The following is a 25,815-nucleotide window of genomic DNA, read 5'->3' on the forward strand; positions in this document are numbered from 1 at the left end:
TTGTGTCTGCAGCGCCAGGAGTAGGTACTTAGGAAAGCTTGTTGATGGGGACAGATTAGAGATGGCTGTAGTTTCTCAGACATTTCTCTAGAGAGGTGGGACCTACGTCTCCTTCCCTTGAATGGAGCTGCGCTGCGTAATTGCTTTGACCAGTTCTTATGAGAATGTCAACTTCACCTTCTGTTTCTTGGAACAGTCTTTCTGGGATCCCTGAGCCACTGTGTAACGAGTGTGAACGTTCTGACACTGTCAGAAGGGTGAAATCACCTGTGGGTCCTTCAACTGACGGTCATGGCCGAACCCAGACTTCTGAGCATCCCTGCCATCACTGCCAAGGTCCATGCATGTGAGCGGGGGTGTGGTGCTGTCACTGCCAGCTGTGTACCACCAAGTGACCTCAGGCATCAGTCCACGCGGAGTGTAACAGTCACCCGCCTGAACCCTGTGCCAGCTTCTCACCCCTAAAATGGGATATCATAAAACAAATGGGTAGGCTTAAGCCAGTAAGTTATGGGAGTGATTTGTTGAGTAGCAGTAAGCGAGATTGGTTCCCTAAAAATCACTTTGAAATGAGGAAACAAAGAAGTCAGAAAGCAGAAAATGATGCTAGGAATACCCGCAAAGGCATTCTTTCTGTTACCCCGATGAGATCACTCTGGTTAATATTACTGAGTCTGAACATTAGGTCAAAGAGCTAATATTTGAAATAAGATAGAATTTGTTCACTTCATCTCAGACACACATTTACTTCTCCTTGTCAAAATATCTGTGAAATCTGAAAAAAAAAATCTGTAAATTCTGATTACCTTTGCTAAAAATAATTGTTTTGTTTCTACCTGTTCCCCAAGGATTATCATGTATTAGCAGATTCAGATATAAGGCACACTAAGAGGATATTCCACATCAATGACTATGCATTAAACCCATTTAGGAGTAAAGCATATACTTGTAAACATTTAAGATGCTAATTTTAAGATAAGTGAAAAGCTCAACTCCAGGGCTACAATGTGTATTTTTTCTCAAGGCTCATATTGGAACACCATTTGACAAAAATGCTATACAACCTTGTTGCCTCCTGTGGCCTTTGTTGTCAATGAGATTGGTGCCCTTCAAAATGAGCATTGGTATTTAAATCCTTTCTGGGAGGAGTTGCACTTGCAGGAGAGGGATGGTGTGCAGAAGAGCTAATGATGCCTTCCAGAATTTGCTACTCAAATTTTCTGCTTGCAGAGCGGGGGTGAAAGAAACATCCTTGTTTACAAAGGAGGGCTTGTAAAGTATTTCTCTGTCAGAAACATGTGCTGTCCCAAAGCTTCTACCTTATTAATAAAACTATGTTGTAGTGTAACTCAATGAATGTGTCTCCATGAACAAGTTTAGAGATACTCTTGGTTCTAACTTAAAAGTCATTGTAGAGATTCTTTATCTTGTTTTGTTTTTCCTTCTTATGCTTTCCTGGCTGCTAACCTTTTGGCTGTTTTTTTGTTCTTCACCATATGTACTGGAGAGTGGTTAGGGAGAATCTAAGAGGGCAAAACACAAAGCAGTTGGGGCACCTGGGTGGCTCAGTCTGTTGAGTGATCAACTTTGGCTCAGGTCATGATCTCATGGTTTGTGAGTTCGAGCCCCGCGTCGGGCTCTGTGCTGACAGCTCAGAGCCTGGAGCCTGCTTCGGATTTTGCGTCTCCCTCTCTCTCTGCCCCTCCCCTGCTCATGCTCTGTCTCTCTCTGTCTCAAAAATAAACATTAAAAAAAAAATTGAAAAACAGAAAGCAATTAATTTAGCTTTTCTGCTAAAACAGTTTCAATGGCGTTTAGTGCTGAAATTGACAACAATGAGAGCTCTCAATTACTTTATTTTGCTTATCTATAAAGCAATAGTTACTTAATTATATTTCTCGTTAATTTCATGGATTTATTAAAAAACCCACTTGTAATCAGTACACAATGGATTATGTCACTCTATATTGTATAATTTGCATCTAACATAGTATCTGTATCAGCGTGGATACTTAATTATGTATTCTGAATAAGATTTTTAAAATCACACGGGGCGCCTGGGTGGCTCAGTCGGTTAAGCGTCCGACTTCAGCTCAGGTCACAATCTCGCGGTCCATGGGTTCGAGCCCCGCATCAGGCTCTGGGCTGATGGCTCAGAGCCTGGAGCCTGCTTCCGATTCTGTGTCTCCCTCTCTCTCTGCCCCTCCCCCGTTCATGCTCTGTCTCTCTCTGTCCCAAAAATAAATAAACGTTAAAAAAAATTTTTTTTTAAATAACCACCAACTTTTGTTAAAATATTTTAGAATTTCCGAAGGAGAAGCAACATATGAAATGGTTTTTTTTCTTCCCAGCTTTATTGAGATATAACTGACTTATACCATTGTGTAAATTTAAGGCCTACAACATGTTAATTTGACACACTTACTTATTGCAAAATGATCTCCAACATAGTGTTAGCTAACACTTCCATCACATATAATTACCATTTCTTTTTTGTGGTGAGAACAATTAAGATCTACTCTCTTAGCAACTGTCAAGTGTAAACTATGGTATTATTAGTTATAATCACCTGTGCTGTATTTTAGATCACCTGAACTTACTGGTCTTAAAAGTGTAGATTGACCAACATCTCCCTGTTTCCCTTACCCCACAGTCTCTGTTTCTATGCATTTTTAAAGTTTATTTATATATTTTGAGGGAGGGAGAGAGGGAGAGAGGGAGAGGGAGAGAGAGAGAGAAACCATGAGCATGAGCAGAGGAGGGGCAGAGAGGCAGAGAGAATGTCAAGTAGGCTCTTTGTTTACCAGGCAGATGCAGGGCTGAAACTCACTAACCCTGAGATCCTGACGTGAGCCAAAATCAAGAGTCAGATGCTTAAGTAACTGAGCTATGCAGATGCCTCTACATTTGGGTTTTTTAGATTCCACATAGAATTGGTATCAGATAGTATCAGCTCTTCCTCTTATAACTTTTGCATTTAGTATAATGCCCTCAAAGTCCACCCATGTTGTCACAAATGGCAGAATTTCCTTCTTTTTTATTGTCTATTATCTATGTGTTATCTATCTATCTATCTATCTATCAATCTATCATCTATATCTTCTTTATTCATCCAACGAGAGACACTTAGATTGCTTCTGTATCTTGGCTATGGTGAGTTGTATGGCACAGTGAACATGAGAGTGTAAATATCTCTTTGAGATCCTGTTCTCACTTCCTTTGGACACATACCCAGAAGTTGGATGGCTGGAGCATTCAACAACAGTGCAGAAGGGTCCAATGTTTTCCTTGTTGATTTTTTGTCTGTGTGATCAATCCATTGCCAAAGTGGGGTATTGAAGTCCCCTGCTATTATCATAGTGTTGTCTGTTTCTCCTTTCAGATCTGATACCATTTGCTTAATAAATTTAGGTGGTTTGATGTTGGGTGCATAGGTGTTTATGATTGTTAGATCTAGATGAATTGACCACTTTATGATTGTATAATGACCTGGTATGTCTCTTGTTGCTATTTTTTGGCTTACAGTCTACTTTTCTGTTGTAAGTATAGCTAGCCCTACTTTATTTGGATTCTGCTTGCGTGGAGTATTTTCTTCCATGCCTTCACTATGAATCCATGTGGATCCTTGAAACTGATAGGAATCCCTGCAGGCAGCATAGAGTTGATTCAGCAACTCTGTGCCCTTTGACTGGAGAATTCAGTCCATTTACATTTAGAGTAACTATTGATGTATGAGGACTTATGAATTGTTTTCTGGCTATTTTATAGTTCCCTTGTTCCTTTCCTTCTCTCTTGATGCTTCCTTTGTGAATTAGTGATTTTACATCGTGGTTTTCTTTGATTATCTTCTATCTTTTTGGCATGGACTATGGATTTTTGTTTTCTGGTTACCATGAGGATTACAGAAAGTATTTTATAGTAAGATAAGCCTTTTTTGTGCTGATAACTTTAATTGCATACAACAACTCTACCTTTTACTCCTCTCCTTTTATATTTTTGATGTCACAGTTCAGCTATTTTTATATTGCATTCATCAATAAATTATTGTAGCTATAGTTATTTTTAATACTCTTGTCCTTTAAACTTTATAAAAGGTTAAGTAGAATTCCGTGGTTAACATTCTACTCTACTGCAGTATTAGAGTATTCTGAATTTGACTCTATATTTACCTTTATCATTGTGTTGTGTATTGCCCTATATTTTCATATTACTAATTATCATCCTTTCATTGCAGCTTGAAAAACACCTTGCAGCATTTCTTTTAAGGCTGGTCTTGCGGAGCACTCCTTAGCTTTTATTTCTCTAGGAATTCCTAGTTGGCAGGTTTTGTTTTTTGTTTTTTGTTTTTTGTTTTCTTTAGCACTTTGACTGTATTATCCTACTCTCTCCTGGTCTGTAAGGTTTCTGCTGAGAAATTGCTGATAGCATTATGAGGCTTTTCTGTAAGTTACAAGCTTTTTTTCTCACACTGCTTTTGAGGTTCTCCCTTTGTCTGATTTTTGACAGTTTTACTGTAATATGTTTTGGAGAGGATTTCAAATTGATTTTCTTCGGTGACCTATGAGCTTTATGAACTGGAATATCCATTTCTCCCCAGATTTGGGAAGTTCATAGCCACTATTTATTTAAATCACCCCCTCTGCCCCTTTTCTTTCTCTTCTCCTTTGGGGAGTCAGATAACTCACAGAGAATTTCTTTTGGTTGTGTACCATAAATCATGTAGATTTCCTTCAACTCTTTTCATTACTTCTCCTTATTTCTCCTCTGATGGGATCATTTCAAAGTCCCTGTCTTCAATATCACAGATTCTTTCTTTTGCTGAATTAAGTCTTCTGTTAAAACTCTTAATTACAAGGTGGCTCACTTGGTTAAGCATCCGACTTTGGCTCAGGTCATGATCTCATGGTTCATGTGGGTTTGAGCCCAGCACTGGGCTGCTTGGGATTTTCTCTCCTCTCTCTCTGACCCTCCCCTACCAGTGCTTTCTCTCTCTCTCAAAATAAATAAATAAACTTAAAAAAACCCTGTTTAGTACATTCTTCATTTCATTCATTATATTCTTCAGGTCCAGAATTTGTTTGGTTATTTTTTGTGTGTGTTTTCTGTCTCTTTGTTAAACTTCTCATTTTGTTTGTGCTTTTTCTGATTTTTCTTATTTCATCCAATGGTCCTTTCTGTGTTTTCTTCTAGCTCATTGAGTTTCCTTTGAAAAGCTATTTTGAATTCTTTTTTGGGTAAATTACAAATCTCCATGTTTTTGGGTTCAGTTACTGGGAAATTATTTCTATCCTTTTGGGAGATTGTGATATCATTTCTCCTTGATTTTTCATGTTCCTTGAAGTTTTGCTTTACACTCTTTGCATTTGAGGTAGCATCCACCTCCTCCAGAGTCCTTACTGTGTTCAGAAGAGAGGTATGTACCTCTGTAGGCACGGCTGGAGATTCTGAGGCTGTGTCACACTTTCTCTGGATGCACCTGCCCCATCTTCTTGCTCCCTCTTAGGGCAGAATTCTTAATGTGTATGTCTTCTCCAGATCTTGTAACACACCAGGCTGAGTGCTGACAGTCTCTCTCTGTTTTCCCAAAGGAGGCATTAATCTCTAGTTCATGGTCTCTCCCTGACCTACAGATTTGGATGTGCTTTCTGCACTTGTTTACCAGTCTTCTGCCAAAGCCTGTGTGGGTGAGGCATGCAGAGCTTTGGAGGTGCTCTTGTGGCAGTTGGGGGTAGTCACGAGTGATACATTCCCAGTGGCTCACGGGTAGGCTTCTTGATGGAATCTGTGATGCATATAATAGGATCTGTTCCTTTAATGTCCTCTAAGAGTCCTATCTGCTGTTCTTTCTGTTTCTTCCCAGCTCCTCACGGTTCAATTCTTTTGATGTGGCGAGACAGAGATGAGAATCTTTGGCAGGACCTTGCACAGCTGGGGAAGCTGGGTGCCCACTCACACCCTCTCCTTTTCCCCACAGGAAAAATCACACATGGAGAAAGACCTCTCTTGCCTCTAATCTATGTGGACTTCAGGGATGGGTGACAGGGTAAAAGTCAAACTGTTCCCCTTACCCACTTGATTATATCCAAACTGCTATTTTTTTGCTCCAATGGGGTGCTGGAACTTCTCTTCTAGAAACCTTTCTCCAAAAAGGGTCTCTTACCTCTGGGTGAGTCTGAGTCAGTATTCTCCAGGGGCTCCTGGACCATGGCTTAAGAGGGCCTGGAGACACTTAATGGGCCACTGCAGGGTCGACAGCCAGAATGAGGTCTGTCTGCCTATTACCAGGCACATGGGTGGGTGAGATTCTTCCTGGGTCCCCATGGGTATGGTACTGGATTGCACAGATCCCTCAAGTGCACCTTTTGGCCAAGGATGGATGCTGAATTTTTGGTTTTTGGTGGGGAGGGATGAAACAAGGGACGTCTTATGCTGCCGAGATGTTGACATGACTCTCTGAAATGTTAATGAAGTTTAAACACCCACCCAGCAAACTTACCGACAGTGTAGCAAAGGGAATTTAGTATTAATTTCAAAGATATAGGCATAAGAATTAGAATTTCAAGACTTTTCAGAAAAGGTAATTTGATAGAAAATTTGAAATTTTGTAAGTATGCATTGCTGTTTGGAAAGTAATGACTGCTTGACAAATGTAGATTTTTATTATTACTGATGTTTTGCGAAAACATCTGCACGGAAGATCCCGAAGTTGTGGAAAATGTCATGAGCTTTTCATGCACCCAGTTCTTTTGTCACAAAGTGTTATCAGATTTTCTGCCTGGAAAAGGTTTTTTGGCTGAAACAGTCTAAAATCTGTCTTCGATATAGGCGCATTGGAAAAGTGACAGTGGGTTTTCAAACCTCTCTTTGAAAATATGTATTTACATTGGGATAGAATAATACACTAACTGTGGTCACAGAGGGAACACAAGTGGCTTAATTAGTTATAACTTCTCAAAAGTGTTTTGGTCATTTTGTTCGTATAGCTTTTCATCTGAAAAATAATGGACAGTCATATGAGGAAAAAAATAATTGAATGCAATTGAGAGAGAGACATTTTCTATTCAATACAATATTTTAGTGATGAACTAGGAAATACAAGAGGAGTCCCTCTGCAATGCCAGTAGCCGCTCTGTCAAACTCGAGGTTAATATCTCAGCTGATAATAACTGACTGAATACCGAATTTCACATGCCTCTCAAATAATAATATTTTAAACTACCTCACTAGGAAGTTAATATATCCCAGTAAAAGCTTTTTACTTTTATTAAAAAAATTGATTTGTTTTTGTTGTGGTGACATATACATGACACAAAATATACAATTTTAACCACTTTTAAGTATATAGTTCAGTTGCATTAAGTATATTCACACTGTTGTGCAACCATCAAGTCTGTCTCCAGAACGTTTTTTTTTGTTTTTTTTTTTTTAATTTTTTTTCAACGTTTTTATTTATTTTTGGGACAGAGAGAGACAGAGCATGAACGGGGGAGGGGCAGAGAGAGAGGGAGACACAGAATCGGAAACAGGCTCCAGGCTCTGAGCCATCAGCCCAGAGCCTGACGCGGGGCTCGAACTCACGGACCGCGAGATGGTGACCTGGCTGAAGTCGGACGCTTAACCGACTGCGCCATCCAGGCGCCCCTCCAGAACGTTTTAATCTTACCAAATTGAAACTCTGTCAGTAAGCAATTACTGTCCATTCACCTGTCCGTGAACATTGGTTGCTTCCACCTTCTGGCTCTTACAAATAAAGCTGCTGTGAACATGGGTGTACAAATACCTGGTTGAGTCCCTGCCTTTAGTTATTTTGGGTATACATGCAGAAATGAGATTGCTGGGTCATATGGTAATTCTCTGTTTAATTTTTTGAGGAAACTCCATATTCTTTTCCACAGAGGCTGCACCATTTCACGTTCCCATCGGCAGTGCACAAGGGTTCTAATTTCTCCACATCCTTACTGACACTTGTGGGTTTTTTTTAATGTTTAAAATTTTATTATTTTTAAAAAATAATAGTCATTGTAACAGGTGCAAGGTAATATTGTAGTTTTGGTTTGCATTTCTCTTATGATTAGTGATGCTGATCATCTTTTCGTATGTTTATTGGCTATGCATATATCTTCTTTGGAGAAATGTCTGTTCAAGTCCTTTGTCCACTTTTTAATCAAGGTGTTTGTTTTCTGTTGTTTGGTTATAGGCGTTCTTTACATATTCTGGATATTAATCTGTTTTCAGATTATAATTTGCAAATATTTTCTCCTGTTCCTTGGATTGCCTTTTCACTGTGTTGATAGTGTGCTTTGATATGCCAACATTTGAAATTTTGATGAAATCTAACTTATCTATTTTTTTTCATTTGTTTTCTCTGCTTTTGGTGTCATAGCCAAGAAATCGTTGCCAAATCCAGTGTTATGAAGCTTTCCCGTATGTTTTCTTTTTTTTTTTTTAAACATTCCTAGGTTTAATCCATGCCAGTAATAAAATTGCATTACATTTCTCAGAAAATAAATGCTCCCATTTATATCCAGAAGACAGACTGTACAGGCCTAGCCTGGGCCCAGAAGGGGTCATACACAGACAGGTGGCAGAGGGAGGGCCGCCCCTCCCATCCAGGACGGAGACTTTCTAATTGGCAGGAGAGCAGCTGGCTGGCCAGGTGGGTGGGCAGATGAGCAGACAGTCACATGGATATACTGGCCTGGAGGCCCGGCGCTGGGCATCACTGGACCTGAGATTTCAAAGGTGCCATTGAGCTGTCTCTCCTCATAGTCCATCTGACACAAGATCGTGTTCTTCAGGAAGAAATTGTCTCCCAGTGTTTTCTTCTAACAGTTTTATGGTTTAGGTTTTGTCTTTAGGTCTTTGGTCCATTTGAGTTAATTTTTGTACAGGATGTGTGGTGAGAGTTCCTTATTCTGCATGTGGATGTTCAGGTTTCCCAACACGGTTGAAAAGACTATCCTCTCCCCAAGATTTGGGCCCTCCTGATTAAAACAATTTCTCCCTATATGCGAGGGATTCTTTTTCTGTTTTATTCCACTGGTCTTTAGGTCTGTCTTTATTCCAGAACCACTCTGTTTGATTACTGGAGGTTTGCAGTAAGTTTTGAAATCAGCAAGCATGAGACCCGCCCCTGCCAACATTGCTCTTTTTTTTTTTTCTTGAATGATTATTTTATTTATTTTTGAGAAAGGAGGGGGGAGGGAGAGAGGGAGAGAACATGAGCGGGGGATAGGCAGAGAGAGGGAAAGAGAGATAATCCCAAGCAGGCCCTGCATTGTCAGTGCAGAGCCCGATGTGGAGCCTAAACTCACTCTCCATGAGATCGTGACTTGAGCCAAAATCAAGAGTTGGTTTCTTAACCAACAGAGCCACCCAGACACCCCTGTTCTTTTGCAAGATTGTTTTGGCTACCGAGGGCCCCTTGAGATTCTGTATGAATTTTCGGATGGATTTTTCTATTTCTGAAAAAAACGTCATTGGGATTTTGACGTTTATTTTTGAGAGACGGAGAGAGAGCACAAGTGGGGGAAGGACGGAGGGAGAGGGAGACACAGAGTCCGAAGCAGCTTCCGGGCTCTGAGCTGTCAGCACAGGGTCCGACATGGGGCTCGAACACACGAACCGTGAGATGGTGACCTGAGCCGAAGTTGGGACACTTAACCGACTGAACCACCAGGCGCCCCAAGGGATTTTGAGTAAACATTTAAAAAAGATTATTTACATAAGGTATGATCTAGCGAAAAGAAGTTAAGCATTTTGCCTTTATTTTCTTCAGTTAGATCACAAGCCTCTTCCTATGTGAAAAGAAAATGTTCTTTCCACCCAGTGTCTGAAATACAGATTCTAGTTCGTGCCTTTTGACTCCAACTGTGCATCTAATACTTCTGCTCTGGGTCCTGGGGAACAGAATAGTGAGTGGGCAGAGAACTTAGAAATGTTCCTGTTGGTCTTTGCTCTGGCTGTTTTTCCACACCTGCCCACGGGCTGGCTGACTGCTAGGAATAAATGAATGTGTGACTAGCTTAGTAGCCACCCCATAACTGGGGAAAGCACAGCCCAACCTGAGAGATACTAAGTTTACGTAAAATCTTTTCTAATATTGTTACAGTGCATTTTCTTTAGCAGTAGAGGTAAAAATAGCTTTTGTTTCTATACGCTATGCAATGAATTTGTTGGAGATCAAGTACAGGGACTCCTAAAATCTTTCTTAAATACCCACTGCAAAAGTTGTGGACAGATTGGAGCAATCAAGAATCAGAGTCATGGGTGCCTAACATCCGTCCGCTAGTACAGATGTTCGCATGACATTTCCCTTTGTTTTTCTCTTAACAAATACTTAATTTTGAATTTGTTTTGGATAATCTTCCGGAATAACAGACTATTGGAACTGAAAGTCACCTAAGTAAGTGTTTCATCTGACTACTTTATTTATTTAAAATATAAATCAGGTAACTTTCCCCCCAATATTATTTCCTCTGCCTTAAGAGGAGAAAAACGTCCCCGTCCCTCATAATTTTGAATCAGATTTACCATGTACCTTTTGCACTACCTCGTGTATTTGCTATTTTTTTGTGTGTCAACCCTGTCTTTGTAAGTAAGACGGAGGTCCTGAGGGATGTGAGTTATAACCCGGAGGACTCCACTTTCCTGCTGCACTTGCTCAGTGCTCAGTAAATGTTACTGTTCCCCTGGTTCCTAGAATAGTGAGAGTTAATTAATGGGAGATGGAAAAATATCCCCCACATTAGTGGAATGTGGCTTTTAAATGGTTTTGACCAGGGGCGCCTGGGTGGCGCAGTTGGTTAAGTGTCCGACTTCAGCCAGGTCACGATCTCGCGGTCTGTGAGTTCGAGCCCCGCGTCAGGCTCTGGGCTGATGGCTCAGAGCCTGGAGTTTGTTTCCGATTCTGTGTCTCCCTCTCTCTCTGCCCCTCCCCCGTTCATGCTCTGTCTCTCTCTGTCCCAAAAATAAATAAACGTTGAAAAAAAAATTAATAAATGGTTTTGACCTCTGGAGAAAGGACACACTAGAGGTTGCTTGCCTTCTTCCCAGCTATTCTAATCCCAGTATATTCACACCCACCAGACTTGGGAACACACTGGAAAATTCCACCGTTTCTTCCAAGTTTCTGAACTATAACTGTGGGATGTGTGGAATCATCTTTTTATGGATGTGCTTTATTATTGAACAACCTGACTAAAACAATTAAAACCATTCACCCGGTTTTATTATTCCCAGGAAATAGTTACATCCCAAAAGGTAAACTTCTAAAGACAAATCCAACCCCCGTAGCAGAGTGAACTAAGGTGATAGACACTAATCCCTACCACGCAGCATGTAAATACTAGATGATATATGTAAATAAATAATTAAAAAAATAAAGCTGATTAAAAAACTAAATAGCCATGTTAAAAAAAAACAAAAAACAAAGGACAATGCCCACCCTCACTCCCCAATAAAAACCTGAATTTCATAAGAGCCACTTAGAAATGGGCAACAGCTTACACTTCATTAATAGGATAAAGGAGAAGAATCATATGATTTTTCAACAAATTCATAAGAAGCATTTGATAAAAGCCAAATACTTTTTTTTTTAACGTTTATTTATTTTTGAGACAGAGAGAGACAGAGCATGAACGGGGGAGGGTCAGAGAGAAGGAGACACAGAATCTGAAACAAACTCCAGGCTCTGAGCTGTCATCACAGAACCTGACGCGGGGCTCGAACTCACGGACCGCGAGATCATGACCTGAGCCGAAGTCGGCTGCTTAACCGACTGAGCCACCCAGGCGCCCCTAAAAGCCAAATACTTTTTAATGATGAAAACAATCAGCAAAGTGGGACTAAAATAAAATTTCTTCAATCAGATAAAGGGCAGCTATAAAAATGACAGTGAACATCATGATTAATGTTGAAATGCTCATCGCTTTCAACTAAGATTGGGTACTCATCACTTCCATTCAACATTGCACTGGAGGTCCTAGCCAGGGCAAACAAGAAAGAAAAAGAAATAAAAGGCATTAAGATCAGAAAGGAAGAAGTAAAAATATTTTTATTTGCAGATGACATTATTGTGTCCATAGGAATCCAAAGAAATATAAAAAAATCTTACTAGAACTAAGAAGTGAATTTAACAAGGTTCAGAATAGAAGGTCAATATACAAATTCAATTTGTTTCTTTATATAAAGAAGGAAACAAAATTTTAAAATATTATTTATATTAGGAGAAAAAAACCCCAAAATGTACCCAAGAATAAATCTAAAGTATGTTGCTGAACTTTGCAATAAGGACCATAACATACTGCAAGGAAAAATTAAAGAAAATCTAAAACTAGAGAGATACGTACATATTCATGGGTCAAAACCCTTAGTATATTGTTAGGAAGTAAGTTCTCTGTAAATTAGTCTACGGATACAACGTAATTCCAGTGAAAATCACAGCAGGCTTTTGTTTTGGGGGCAGAAATTGGCAAACTTATTGTAAAATTTTATAGAAATGCCAAAGAGCTAGAAGAGACAAAATGATTTTGAAAAAGTACCAAGTTGAATTATAATACCTAATTTCATGACTTACTATAAAACTATAATAATCCAGACAATGTAATATCAATGTAAGGGCAGGAAAATGGATCCACGAAATGGACTGGAGTCTAGAAAGAGACTCCCAGTAATATAACCAATTAATGTTTGCAAAGTCGCCAAAGAAATTCATTGGAGAGAAGAATTCTTTGCAACAAACAGTGCTGAAACAGCTAGAAAATTGTATGAAAGAAAATGACCCATGCACTGAATGCTAAAATTATTTGAGGGTGTGGTAGACCAAGCTTAAAATGTAAATATAAAATTTAAATCTTCCAATAGAAACAAGATATTGATGCTTTTCAGATGCCAAAAAGGGCAAGAATCGTAAAAGAAAAATGTTGGTAAATGAGCCTTCATCAAAATTGACCACTTATTTCTGTTCACTAAAAATTATGATTAAGGAATTGATATACAAATTATAAGCTAGGAGAAAATATTTGCAATGTATGTATCTGACCATCTAATCTTGCCAAAAATGTGCAAAGCACAAAGATAGATAAAAAATAGAAACTTAATTAAAAATCATAAAAACACTTGAATCATTTATAAAGAAAATTTTACCAATGGCCAGTAAGTACATAAAAAGATGCACAACATCACTAGTCATCACTGAAATGCAAATTTAAGCCACAAGGTATCTTTACATTCCCACCAGAAATGACTAAAATTAAAAAAAAAAACTGACAAGAATGTGAAACAGTATAACTCTCATACTTTGCAGGTGATAGTGTAAAGTGATACATCTTTTTAAAAATACTGCTTGACAGTTTCTTATGAATTTACACATTCCTACCACCTTGCAGTTCCACTCCTAGATACTACACAAGGTATATGTCAATGAAAAAAGAATATTTATAGCAGCTGGATTTAGACGAGCCAAAAATTGAATGCAGCTCAAGTGTCCATCAACCTGGGAAACAAATTATAGCATATTTATATTACTGATGAGTATTGAGCAATAAAAAGCAGTGAAGTCTTGATAAACCTAAAACATGGATCAATTTCCAAACAATTATTTTGAGCCAGTCAAGTCAGGAACAAAGGTGTCCAAACTTAATGCTTCCATTTATAGGAAGTTATGGGACAGGCAGCACTCATCTGTGGTGACTAACACCATAATGGTCTGACTTGGGAGCACGAAGGCATTTCTGTGCTGATAGAGTTGTCCTGTATCATGATGAGATTGTGGATTTTCCACGTGCCAGACAGAAGTCAGCAAAGTTTATAAGGCTTGTGCCTGTCATTAATTAGAAAGTTAACAAATCGTATTCTGAATCCAGAGCAGAATGTCTTAAAAGTTAATTCACATCAGGTGAAGCAAAGGAAAATTGTAGGATATTAAAGGCAAAGAGAAAACTCTTACAGAGAAACCAGAGAAAAGGCAGATGGCCTGTGAGGGAAAATGGTTAGACTGACAGCAGAGATTAGAAGTTAGACAGAATTTTTTATTTTCGGAGTAGCTATGATTCAAAATGAGGGCAAATAGAGACTTTTTCCAGAACAATTTAAGAATGCTTTCTAATAAACATCTTTGTCAGTGAAAAGAATTCTAAAAGTAATGAAACCCATTAGGAGTGAGTGGCATGTAGCCGTAAGAAGCCTCTTGTGGGTTCCTTAGAGTGTGAGGAGGGGACAGATTCCTACGGGGCACTCTGGTCCCCAGAAGTCCATTCACCTGAGGAGCCCTACCACCTGGAAGCGACTTTTGTATCCGCTGTAGAGCTCACTGCTGCCCCATGGTGGCGCTGTTCCACGCAGCACTTGGTGTTACAGGCGTTCATGACTAGCATGCACCTGAGGGGCACCTGGTTAGGCACCTGGTCCTGTGGCTGGGTGCAGTGAGCAGGGATGGGGTGGGGGGGGGGAGCATCTTAATGGCTACAACTCCTAGAGGCAACTCTGAGCCTCTCTCTCTTTTTATATTTTTTTCTTTTTTTTTATTTTTAATTTTATTTTTAATTTTTTAAATGTTTATTTATTTTTGAGACAGAAAGAGACAGAGCATGAATGGGGGAAGGGCAGAGAGAGAGGGAGACACAGAATCGGAAGCAGGCTCCAGGCTCTGAGCCATCAGCCCAGAGCCCGACGCGGGGCTCGAACTCACGAACCGTGAGATCGTGACCTGAGCTGAAGTTGGACGCTCAACCGACTGAGCCACCCAGGCGTCCCACTTTTTTTAATGTTTATTTTTGAGACAGAGAGAGGAAGACACAGAATCCTCATCAGGCTCCAGGCTCCAAGGTGTCAGCAAAGAGCCCGACGCAGGGCTCGAACTCCTGAGCTGAGCAGTGAGATCATGACGTGAGCCCAAGATGGACGTTTAACAGACTGAGCCACCCAGGCGCCCCATTGAGCCTCTTTTTTTGACACGTATTAGAATGTTCCCCCTTTGTGGCAGAAGCACCTTTATTAAGTGGTATCCACATTTATCCCAGAATAACTGCTCTTGAAAATGCATGTGGATCTCGAAAATTAGAACTTCATCATTATTTTGAAATACCTGACATGGGTAAGCTTGATTAGGTTTAAAATCCTTTGATGTTTGAAGAAATTTCAACATGACGTTTGTCACTGAAACAGAAATGTGGGTAAGTTCGTTAAATGTAATTTCAGGGCCACCTGAGCGGCTCTCAGTAGGTTAAGTCTCAGACTCTTGGTTTTGGCTCAGATCACGATCTCACGGTTTGTGAGATCCAGCCCCATGTGGGGCTCTGCGTGGACAGAGCCTGCTTGGGATTCTCTCTCTCCCTCTCTCTCTGCTCCTCCCCCACTCACTCTGCCTCTCAAAGTAAATACACTTAAAAAAAATTAAATGTAATTTCACCTATTGTAGATTTTTGAAGTTTTTTACGTTTTTACCACCGACTTTTTATGAACACTTTTTTGTCAAAAGTGACTGTCACAAATCTGAAGAGCTCGTCAATAAAAGGTCTTGTTCAGGAATTGCAGGCAGACGTTTCAAACATATCACAGTGATATGTACACCCAAAGTAGCCTCAAGGTTCTCGTTTATATATTTGAAAGAAGTTTGGAAATTTTATGCGTATTTCCATATTTAACATGTTTCTTAATACTTTACCAGTAGTTACTTTTCCTTTATAGCTATATAATATTAAGGACATATAACCGAGTTTTTCCAACAAGCTCCATATAGATGCCCCTCAACATGTCTAGTTTACCCTGCTGTATGAAATAAATATTCCTTTTGTCTCTTTGTATCACGATGTAAAAACATGAAGAAGCATACATTAGGGCATGTGAATATATAGATTGTTTTCAAGTACATATTGAATGTTTCAAATAGGCCTATGTAGTGGAACAAAAGGAGAAGAAAGTAATAAATATAAGAGCAGAAGTTAACAGGAAGAGAAGATAGAATATTGGCGAGTGTGGTAGGCAGCATGGCCCTCCAAAGACGTTCGTGCCCTAATCCCTGGAGTCTGTTACCATATACAGCAACAGGGACTCTGCAGATGTGATAAGGTTACAAAGCTTAATATGGGGAGATTAACCACTGCTACCTGGATGAGTCAATGTAATCATGTGAGGCCTTAATAAAGACGGAAGATTTTCTCTGGCCAGAGTCAGAGAGACGGAATAGAGGTAGTCAGAGAGATTTGAAGCATGGGAGGACTGGTCTACTCTTGTTGTAGGCAGACCACAGGGGAGCAGAGGCAGGTTTAGGAGGACATGCCATCCGCTCTTTGACAGCTACTGAGAAAACAGGGACCCCAGTCCAACTACTGCAAGTAGTTGGAGCTGAGTTCTAACAAACTGAATGGCTTTGGAAGTAGACGCTTCCCCAGGGCCTCCAGCAATGTTTGTAGCCCTACCAATATCTTGATTATTTGGACATCTGTTTTTCCAGTGACCTCATTGATTGAGTGGTCCATTCTTTCTTCACTGATGTATTAATACACCTAATTCTGGGCTTGCCCACCTAGTTCAGTGCATGGCTAATTCAGGTCATTAAATGTCCCCAGGCTCTCCAACATCTAGACACATGGGAGAAGTGTGGTTTCTGGTCCTTGGGGGTGGGAGTGGGCTCTGTGATTCGTTTGGTCCAGTGAAGTATGAGCAACAGTGTTCATTTAAAGTCAGTGAGAAAACATTCAGGGCCATCGGTGTTCCAGATAGTGGCTGTTTGGGCATTCTGGGTCCCAGAATAAAGACAGTGCAGAGCAGAACATGCAGTGAATCAGAGAAGGACATGTGGTTTGTGCAGGAAATAAAACCTCCAAGATCTGTGTACTTTTGTCTATGCTTGAAATGTTTCATAATTAACTAAATTTTAAAACTTAAAAAAATTCATATAGAAGAATATCTGGAAAAGACAATGTTGGATGGGGTCTTGTGGGATTTTTGCCTTTCTGGACAGCATTCTGTTTGGACAGTGGGCACGGGCAGCAGTGGCCAGGGGGAGTGTTGTGCTGGAGCAGAGCTCAGCCTAGCACAACGTCAAAAAGTCTGATGGGCAGGCAGTTGATGTCAAGGATGTGAGCTATCCCCAAGGGGTTCTGCACCAGAGGGAGCTTAGGAAGAGATTCTCACATCAGACATCAGAATCAGAGGGGTGGTCAATGTCAGAGATAGCTATCGGCACTTTCTCTTGGTCCCAGGTACTGAGATTCAGGTACTATTCTTCGGTTTCTCAGAGAATTAGGGAAGCAAAGCCAAATTTGTCTAAAGAGACAGACTAGAAATTAGGATACAAAGAAATGAGACAGGGAACCTGTCATTAGAGCTGGTGACCAAGCAGATCTGAGTCACCAGCAAAAAGGCAGAGACTTCAGAATGTAATCTCTTTTGGAAATAGGGTCTTTATAGGTATAGTTAGTTAAGATGGTTTCATACAGGTTAGGGCAGGTCCTAACTCCAATGACTGATGTCCTTACGAGAAGGCCACGTGATGACACAGAGAACAAGGGAAAGTCAGTTATGTGAATATAGAGGCAGAGGCTGGAGTGGTGTACCTACAAGCCTAGGAACACCCAGGATGACAGGCAACCACAAGATGCTGGAAGAGTCTAGAAGAGCCTTTAGAGAGCATGCCCCTGCCCACACCTAGAGTTTGGGCTTCTAGCCTTCAGAACTGAGAGAGAATAAACTTCTGTGGTGTTTACCCAGTTTATAGTACTTTGTCGCTATGGCTTTAGGAAATGAATCCAACCTGGTTCCCGGATTCACAGGACAGTACGCCAACCATGTATTTCCCCTGTCGGGCATAGGTCAGTGAGTCCCAGAATCTATAGTAGGAATGGGTCAGACGGCTAAGCAGAGCCTGCTCTGGAAGCTGCAGGAGTCTGGGGTCAAGGAATCAGGTGAGCCTTGCTCGACACTCTCTCTGGCACGTGCTTTGATCCCCCCAAGAGCAAAATGCACGCATGATTGTCACTCCTTACTGCCTACATTTCTGCTCTCGGTCCCCATCCCTCATCAGGTCAGGAGGCTCGGCAGGGTGGGTCTGTCAACAGTGTCACCCTCTAGTAGACATCCTTGGCCCTGGGAAGAGTTAACCTCAAGCAAAATCAGTGACTCCCAAGGCTCCCGTTCCACAATTATCCGGCTTTCATTCTCTTCTCCGTGAAATGGAAATTCCTTAACCATCCGAAGTGTTGCAAGAAATCTGCGGTTTCCTTTAAACAATTAATGATTGTGAAAATTACAGTTTGTTCTTCTTCTATCCCCCTAGGAACACCAAATGCTACTCTGAATGTCATTAATATAATATGCAAATGATCTGCCTGGTTTCCACTTCTCAGTTTGGGGTAACCGTGTCAAGTCAGCCTGTTTGCACTAATGAGCTATCTGATGAAAGCTAGCCCAGCTGCTGAGAAGGTCACTGAAAATCTCGACCTCCCTTTCCCGGCTTCGGCCTACATGGCAATATGTGATGGAAAGGGAAAGAGCTTTGATTGACACTTTTCTGAAGTCACCTGAGTCTTAATTAAGGACGATGCAGAGATCTGATTGGAAATTCCCTCCAACGTGAATGAAGAGCAGCCATACTTTTCAAATGAGCTGTTTGCATAGGTTATTATACAGATATCTTCTTGAGATGAAATCTAGGTATGCCAGATCGTTCCATTTTGTATAGCCGCACTTATTTAACATTTAGAAGCATTATTTTAGCGTGTTGTAAAACATTACCATATTTGACTCTTTAAAACTGATGTTCTAGTTAATATCCTTGCGTTCTGAGAAACTTTCAATCCGTTTAGGTAAAATGGCGTTTATCGTAACTACTTAACTAAGTGGAAAGACAGATGGAAAGACAGAAACACATCTTCACGTGTCACTGAAGAATTCCTAACAGTGGAAATGCAAGACATAGAAAAAAAGCTGGAGCATTTGGATGCAAGTTCGCTTGAAACTTTGAAAGGAGTGTCTTTTTTCCACAAGAATTACTGTTGGTAGGACATTTCCTAAGAGAAGGGCCTTTGCTATGAAGTAGAATTGCTTGGACATCTGGTATGAAGAAACTGCTCGAACAGTTGCTGTGCATGAATGAAAAATAAATAGAAGACGTGGTCTTTGTCTTGTGTGGTATACAAGTTGGTGTGTGTGTGTGTATTCATCAATTGGCATATTTGATTTAGTGTCTTCGGTTGATCTAAAAAGTCCCACCTGAGAGTGGGCTGGGGCTGACAGTGCTGTACATCACCCAGGGGGAGCTGAATTGACAGGGTCTCTGTCTATATCTCCACAGATTTATTTTGTTGTCTTCGGTCAGAGTCACAAACAGTTGGCAACCGTGAAGTGTGAATCTTATCCAATCTGTAGTTTGAAGGTGATGTTAGTTTACCTCTCAGGCAACCGGTCTTATCAATTGGGGTCCCTTACTGTCCAGTGACAGTGGAACGAAGCAGTAACAGTTATCACGACTTTCAGATAGGAAATGAGGTTGCAGAGAGATCACACAGCTACTCGATAGGGGAATAGTCCAGTAGCCTGCTCTTAACCACTGCCTGGTGCTCTCTTTCAATGCAGGTCAGACAGAAAGACCTCAGCTACAGGGTAAAGCAGTGTGGGAACAATTTGGGTGTCTCCCTCATGAAGGTACAGCCTTTATCTTTGATATCCGTCTGGAACTATGTTCACAAAAGTGACCGTGATTAATGAGGTGTTACGTGAACACCTATTAGGATGGTTATTATAAAAAACAAAGCAGAACGGAAGACAAGTGTTGGCACGGAGGTGGAGAAACTGGAACCCTTGTACGCTGTTGGTGCGAGTGTAAAATTGTGCAGCTGCTACGGAAAACAGTATGGATATTCCTCAAGAAATGAGAACTACCACATGATCCACTTCTGGGTACTTATCCAACTTATCCAACACAATTGAAATCAAGATCGTGAGGAGATATTGGCACCCCCATGCTCACTGCAACATTATTCACGATAGCCATGATATGGAAACAACCTAAGTCTTTGTCAATGGACGAATCAGTAAAATGTGGTGTATTCATTAGTGAAATATGAGTCAGCTTATAAAAAGGAAATCCTGACATTGGCAACAACATGAATGACCCTGGGAGACATTTATGCTAAGTGAAATAAGCCAGTCAAAGAAAGACAAATGTTGCATGATTCCATTTGTATGGGATATATAAAATAGTCAAACACACAGAAGTAGAAAATACAGTGGTGGTTGCCAGGAGATGGGGGTAATGGGGAGGTGTTATTCAATGGGTATAAAATTTTAGTTATGTAAAATAACTATATAAGCTCTAGAGATCTGCTGTGCGATATATTGTCTCTGGTTTACTGTATTGTGCACTTAAAAATATGTGCATCCCGTCTTCCTCTTGGGGCTAGTAACCTACCTAAGACATACTCTTTTCATGTTGATAGCAGAGGGTGAGAGTACAAACCTGACCACACAAATATATTCTAAACCTTGTGTCATGTCTCAAAGATCACACAGGCCAAAACAAGTCCCATGTGGAGCCAAAAGACAATGGGTGGGGAAACACACTCTTTCCATGAAGGTGTGGGGGATGGTAGTGTACATTTTAATGTTTATTTATTTTTCAGAGAGAGACAGAGACAGAGCATGGGTGGGAGAGGGACAGAGAGAGGAAGAGAGAGAGAGCGAGACACAGAATCTGAAGCAGACTCTAGACTCTAAGCTGTCAGCGCAGAGCACAGTGCAGGGCTTGAACTCGTGAACCGGGAGATCATCACCTGACCAAAGTTGGACAGTTAACCGACTGAGCCACCCAGGTGCCCCAGGAGTGTGCATTTTTAAACAATAATCTAATCTGCCACACCCATCTATTTTTCCATACTTCAGCTATTATGTTTTTCATACATGATACTTCTGTTTGATTCTTTCATCTTTCTTCCCGATACTATCCTTTCACATCCACATCTAATGTATATAATGCTAATTTAGAGTCTTGGATCATGTATTATAATTTGGTACAAATTCTGACAAGAATTGGTACTTTCAATGTGTTGCTCTTCTTTAGGAATCGTTGTGTTCTTTGAATGTTATGTTATTTTGTTTTGTGGCTGAACCCCAATCTATGTCAGTTCTAAAGAGCTTTGGAAGTAGGGAAGAGATTTGGAAATAGGAGGTTGGAGACCTGCAAGCAGAAAAAACAGAGCCAATCCTTCCCTAGATTGTAATTCACTAGCCCTGAGGGTTTAAATAGAGAATGGGAGAGAGGAAGTGTCTAGTTTCTACCTGGACCGACACAGGCCATCACACTACCTTCCTCCTGATAAATACTGGTGCCTTAAATAATGGGGAGGAATCACCTAGATCAGACTAATGTACACTCAGAGTTAAGAACCACGATCTGGGGGTGCCTGGGTGGCTCAGTCGGTGAAGTGTCTGACTTTTGATTTTGGCCCAGGTCATGATCTCATGGTTGTAAGAGCGGGACCTGTGTCGGGCTCCACGCTGAGCATGGAGTCTGCTAAAGATTCTCTCTCTGCACACATGCTCTCTCTCTCTGAAAGAAGGAAAAAAAAGAGCCACTATCCGGAGATTCTGTACAGATTTTGCCCTGGAATCCTGTAGACCTCTCTTTTCCACTGGCTTCTCTGTGAGGACTATATTGTGCTGAGAATAACTTGAGGTTGAGTATTGTGGCGATTCAAGGACTTAAGTCAAATAACTTAAAAAATATGATTTAATTAGGATAATATAATTTTTCTATCTCATTTCTTATTCATCTGTGAAATGGCACCTGTCCCAGTGGCATCCTGTAGAATGAATAAAGAGAATAAATAGCGTAAATAAAATAAATAGCATAGAATAAATAGCATAGGTTGAGATGGGATTCAATAGAATACACTAAATAAATAAATTTGAAAAGCATTCAGAGTCAAGTGTAGATTTGTGTATTTAGCAGACTAACCGTGGACGTCACCTCTGTACCGCTGGTTCAGATCCTTCTACAGTCGGCAATGATTTAGAATAACTCTTATGAACGTTATAAATCAGTTTGGTCTCTAAATATAAGGACTCCAGCACATAGTGGAAGGAACATTTTTATATTTCTTTCTCCAGCTCTTTCATTCTAATACCAAATGTCATTGTAAAACAAATGAAATGCCATTCTAAAATATTTATTAGATTCTTAAAGTGAAATACCAGCTGTGCTCAGAATGTTCCATAAAATCTTTGAAACACCACTAACATGATCCTCTCTTCTTGTGCCTTCTGACACCGTAAACCTTGTCTTTAAGCATAAGAACGCTGATTGACATATTAAATGTATATATCAAAAGTATTTGCAAAAGGCGCAGTTCTGGCAGAAATGATGTGTATTCGGTTCACAGGAAGTCCAGGCCTTGTGTCCATAAGTCAACTCTCTAGCATACAAAAAAAATACGAATAGGATCTTCGTAGGAAGATAACAACTGTGCTTTATAAAAATGATCCACCTTCTGCCTGGACCAAATAGGTGAACTAAATAGGGATGTGCTATTAGTTATCAATACTACCGTTTCCAGGTCCTTTATGGTATTTGTCTGGTATGACTAAATCGATAGGTTTCCTCAAGGGCGTAACATTGCTTTTCTTTGACTGTTTGGTAGCAGAGGGTGTGGTGGTACCTTGGTGACATCCGTTTGGCTCTTCTTACCTTGGGTCAGGTAGGCAGTGTGAGGATTCGCTTGCTGAGAATTTATCATCCAATTATGCCTTCGGGAACTGGAGACATTCGCACAAGCTGGTCTGGGACCCACTGTGAAAGGGATGGGGGCCACAACTGTGTTACTGAGTAAATGGGACAGTCTCCCTTGTGACAGCAGATCACAGCGACTTTCCCTAGAGATTAGTGTCCACACAGATCAAGTGTGTAGTAAATCCCAATGATCTGGTTTTCTGTCTCCCAAGTGTATAGCCACCCAAGAGGATGGCCACAGCTCCCTTCAAGGAGGGCGTGGGAGGATTGATACAAGGGAACAGTGAGTGTGATAGGATCCAACCCTAAGGGGAACCAGGCTCCTCTTTGGTGAGGGGGCTCCGACCTGGGCAAAGGCTTCCTTCTGATCTGGGTGAGAGGCTGTGCTTCTCCATTTGTGGTGACTCAAGTCAGCATCTGCTCACCAGACCTTGAGACAAGCCAGTTATGTAGACCAGGTGATCATGGGGCCGCTCGCTCACTGTCTCTTTCCAGCGGATTAGCCACCACCACGGTTCCCTGTAAGTGGAAGCTCTCTGATACCCCTTCTGGCCCTGCTACCCACTGGGGTGACTGTGGCCACCTTGCAAATCTGCACTGCTCTTTTATCGTTGGCATAATCTTTAGCCCTACACGCACTCTGGCTGGAAGATGTGAGTTTTTGTTGTTATGAGAGGGATGAGGGTGTTGTTGTTTTTTTTTTTTTTTAGCAGCTACCTTTCATTAGAAGCTCTTTGATTCTCTGAATGGAGAGTTTAAACCCCTGAGATACCTTTTTTTTTTTCTGTATATCCCGTGTAGTCAGAGGCGAGTACCTACCCTACAGTCCTTTAAATCATCATTGCTGGAAGTTACGGTTAAATGAAGTAGCCGCTTGGTTTCCCAAAGTCTTGTCTTTGATAGAATTTTTATCTCAAGATACCACTGGCGATTAACTAATTATGATGCCGTTTCAAGCCACAGTTGGCTGGGTAGCCAGTACTGCTGCTGCTAAGGACATCACATAAGCTCAAACAGGGCAGTGGATCAATACCAGAGTGCCGGCTTAGAACGAGGTTCTAAGGGTTTACTCCTGGTACCCAGTGCTGTATCGGTCAGAGTCCTTTAAGGGAAACAAACACCTAGGCATTCCATAGAGAGGGGACTGAATCAAGGGAATAGCTCTAAAAAATATCAGAAGAGCAGGAAGGGGAGAACGGGGGGTGGCAAGATGACCCAGAACTTGGTAACATGAGGACTCTGCCCTGAGCACAGATCTCCGAGAGGACAGGGAGGAGACGGTGTTATCAGAATCCAAAACACAAGTACTGGATCCTGGGAGCTGTGGCACAGGGGGCGTGGCCATTTGTAAGAGGGCCCTCCCCGCCTCCCCTCATCCCCCCAGGCTGGGACTGCTGAGGATTCACTCAGGCCCAGGAAGGCTTGGAAAAGGGGCTCCCTGGTCAGTGCTGGGACTGGGGGTGAGGAGCAGGCAGTGCTGGATGGAGAGAAGAATCCAGCAACTTTCAGAGGCCCTGCCAGAGGAGGAGAGAGGTAGAGAGAGAGAGAGACAGACAGAGGGAGAGAGATGGTGTGGAGAGGAGGAAGGAGATAGGGAGGGAAGGAGGGACAGAGGACTAAGAGTTCTGTCATCTTCTTAGCCTTCCGTTCTCCTGTGCCTGCAGCCTATTACTACTAACTAACAGGAGGCCAGACGAGGAGGTAGCCTGGGAAGTGTGTGTTCGCCTAACTGCAACCTTACTGAGCAGAGAAATGATAGGTAGGTGTGGGCCAAGTGACAAATAACTGGTCCAGAGAGATTCACATTGACCAGCAAGCAAACAGATTGTTTGTTTTAAGGTATGAACATATCTTTTTGTTGCCATCATACCTAGGATCAACCGTTATTGGTATTTTGTTGTTTTTCTTTTTCTTTTGTTTTCAATGTTTATTTATTTTCAAGCGACAGAGAGAGACAGAACATGAGCAGGGGAAGGTCAGAGAGAGAGGGAGACACAGAATCCGAAGCGGGCTCCAGGCTCTGAGCTGTCAGCACAGAGCCTGACATGCGGCTCGAACCCACGAACCACGAGATCATGACCTGAGCCGAAGTTGGATGCTTAACCAACTGAGCCACCCAGGTGCCCCTGGTATTTTGACCCCAAAGTGATTTCTTAGATGCATCTTTGGTGGAATTATAATAACCCAAAAAACACAGGAATAATACTTGAACTATACTCAACAACTATAGTAAGCAGAAAAGGATTGGTTCCCAAATGTTCCTGTTTCCTGTCATTTGAACACTTGTTGCGTTGGCCACGACGGCTGAAGGAGTGGGCGCCCTTCCCATGTAACTTTTGTTATCCCTGGACCATCATGCTTCAACTCGCCAGGAAATGTGGAAGGATTCTCTGCATTCAGACCTTACATGGCATTTAGGACCTTTTTAGTGCTCTCTGGTCACACTCTGATGACTGTTTTGATTAGAAGTTGGGAAATAATCAAGGAAGGAAGAAGCGTGCATTCATGCACACATGAGTATAATGTTATTGGAAACAGGGACCTAGCCAGTCAGGTGGATGGTGCTAATGACATATATATACATATATATACATATATATACATGTATATATACATATATGTATATATATACATATATATGTATATATGTATATATACATATACATATATGTATATATACATATACATAAACATATATATATATACATATATATACACACACACACACACAGTTAAACACACACACGTGTGTGTATATATATATACATGTGTATATATATGTATATATATGTATTCTTTTGAGTAAAAAAAAATTGAAGATAATTAAGAGATTCCTCCAAGAAAGAGGTCTCCCTCAGAAAAATACATAGCTTTCTACCTGAGAAAATCATCTAGCATTGGAGTAGTGTGGAGCCCCCGATTCTTGAGGCATCATCCCAAACCTCTCCAAGGAAGACTCTACTTTGGAGGAAATATAAATACTGTACAGATGCGTGGACCTTTCCAGATCGCAGATCACGGCCACATCATGTGTTTCAGGCCTTAAAACAAAATTACGATGTCTTCATGACAAGCTGTCACCGGATGAT

Source organism: Prionailurus viverrinus, chromosome D3 (genome assembly GCF_022837055.1).
Source record: "Prionailurus viverrinus isolate Anna chromosome D3, UM_Priviv_1.0, whole genome shotgun sequence".
NCBI lineage: Eukaryota > Metazoa > Chordata > Mammalia > Carnivora > Felidae > Prionailurus > Prionailurus viverrinus.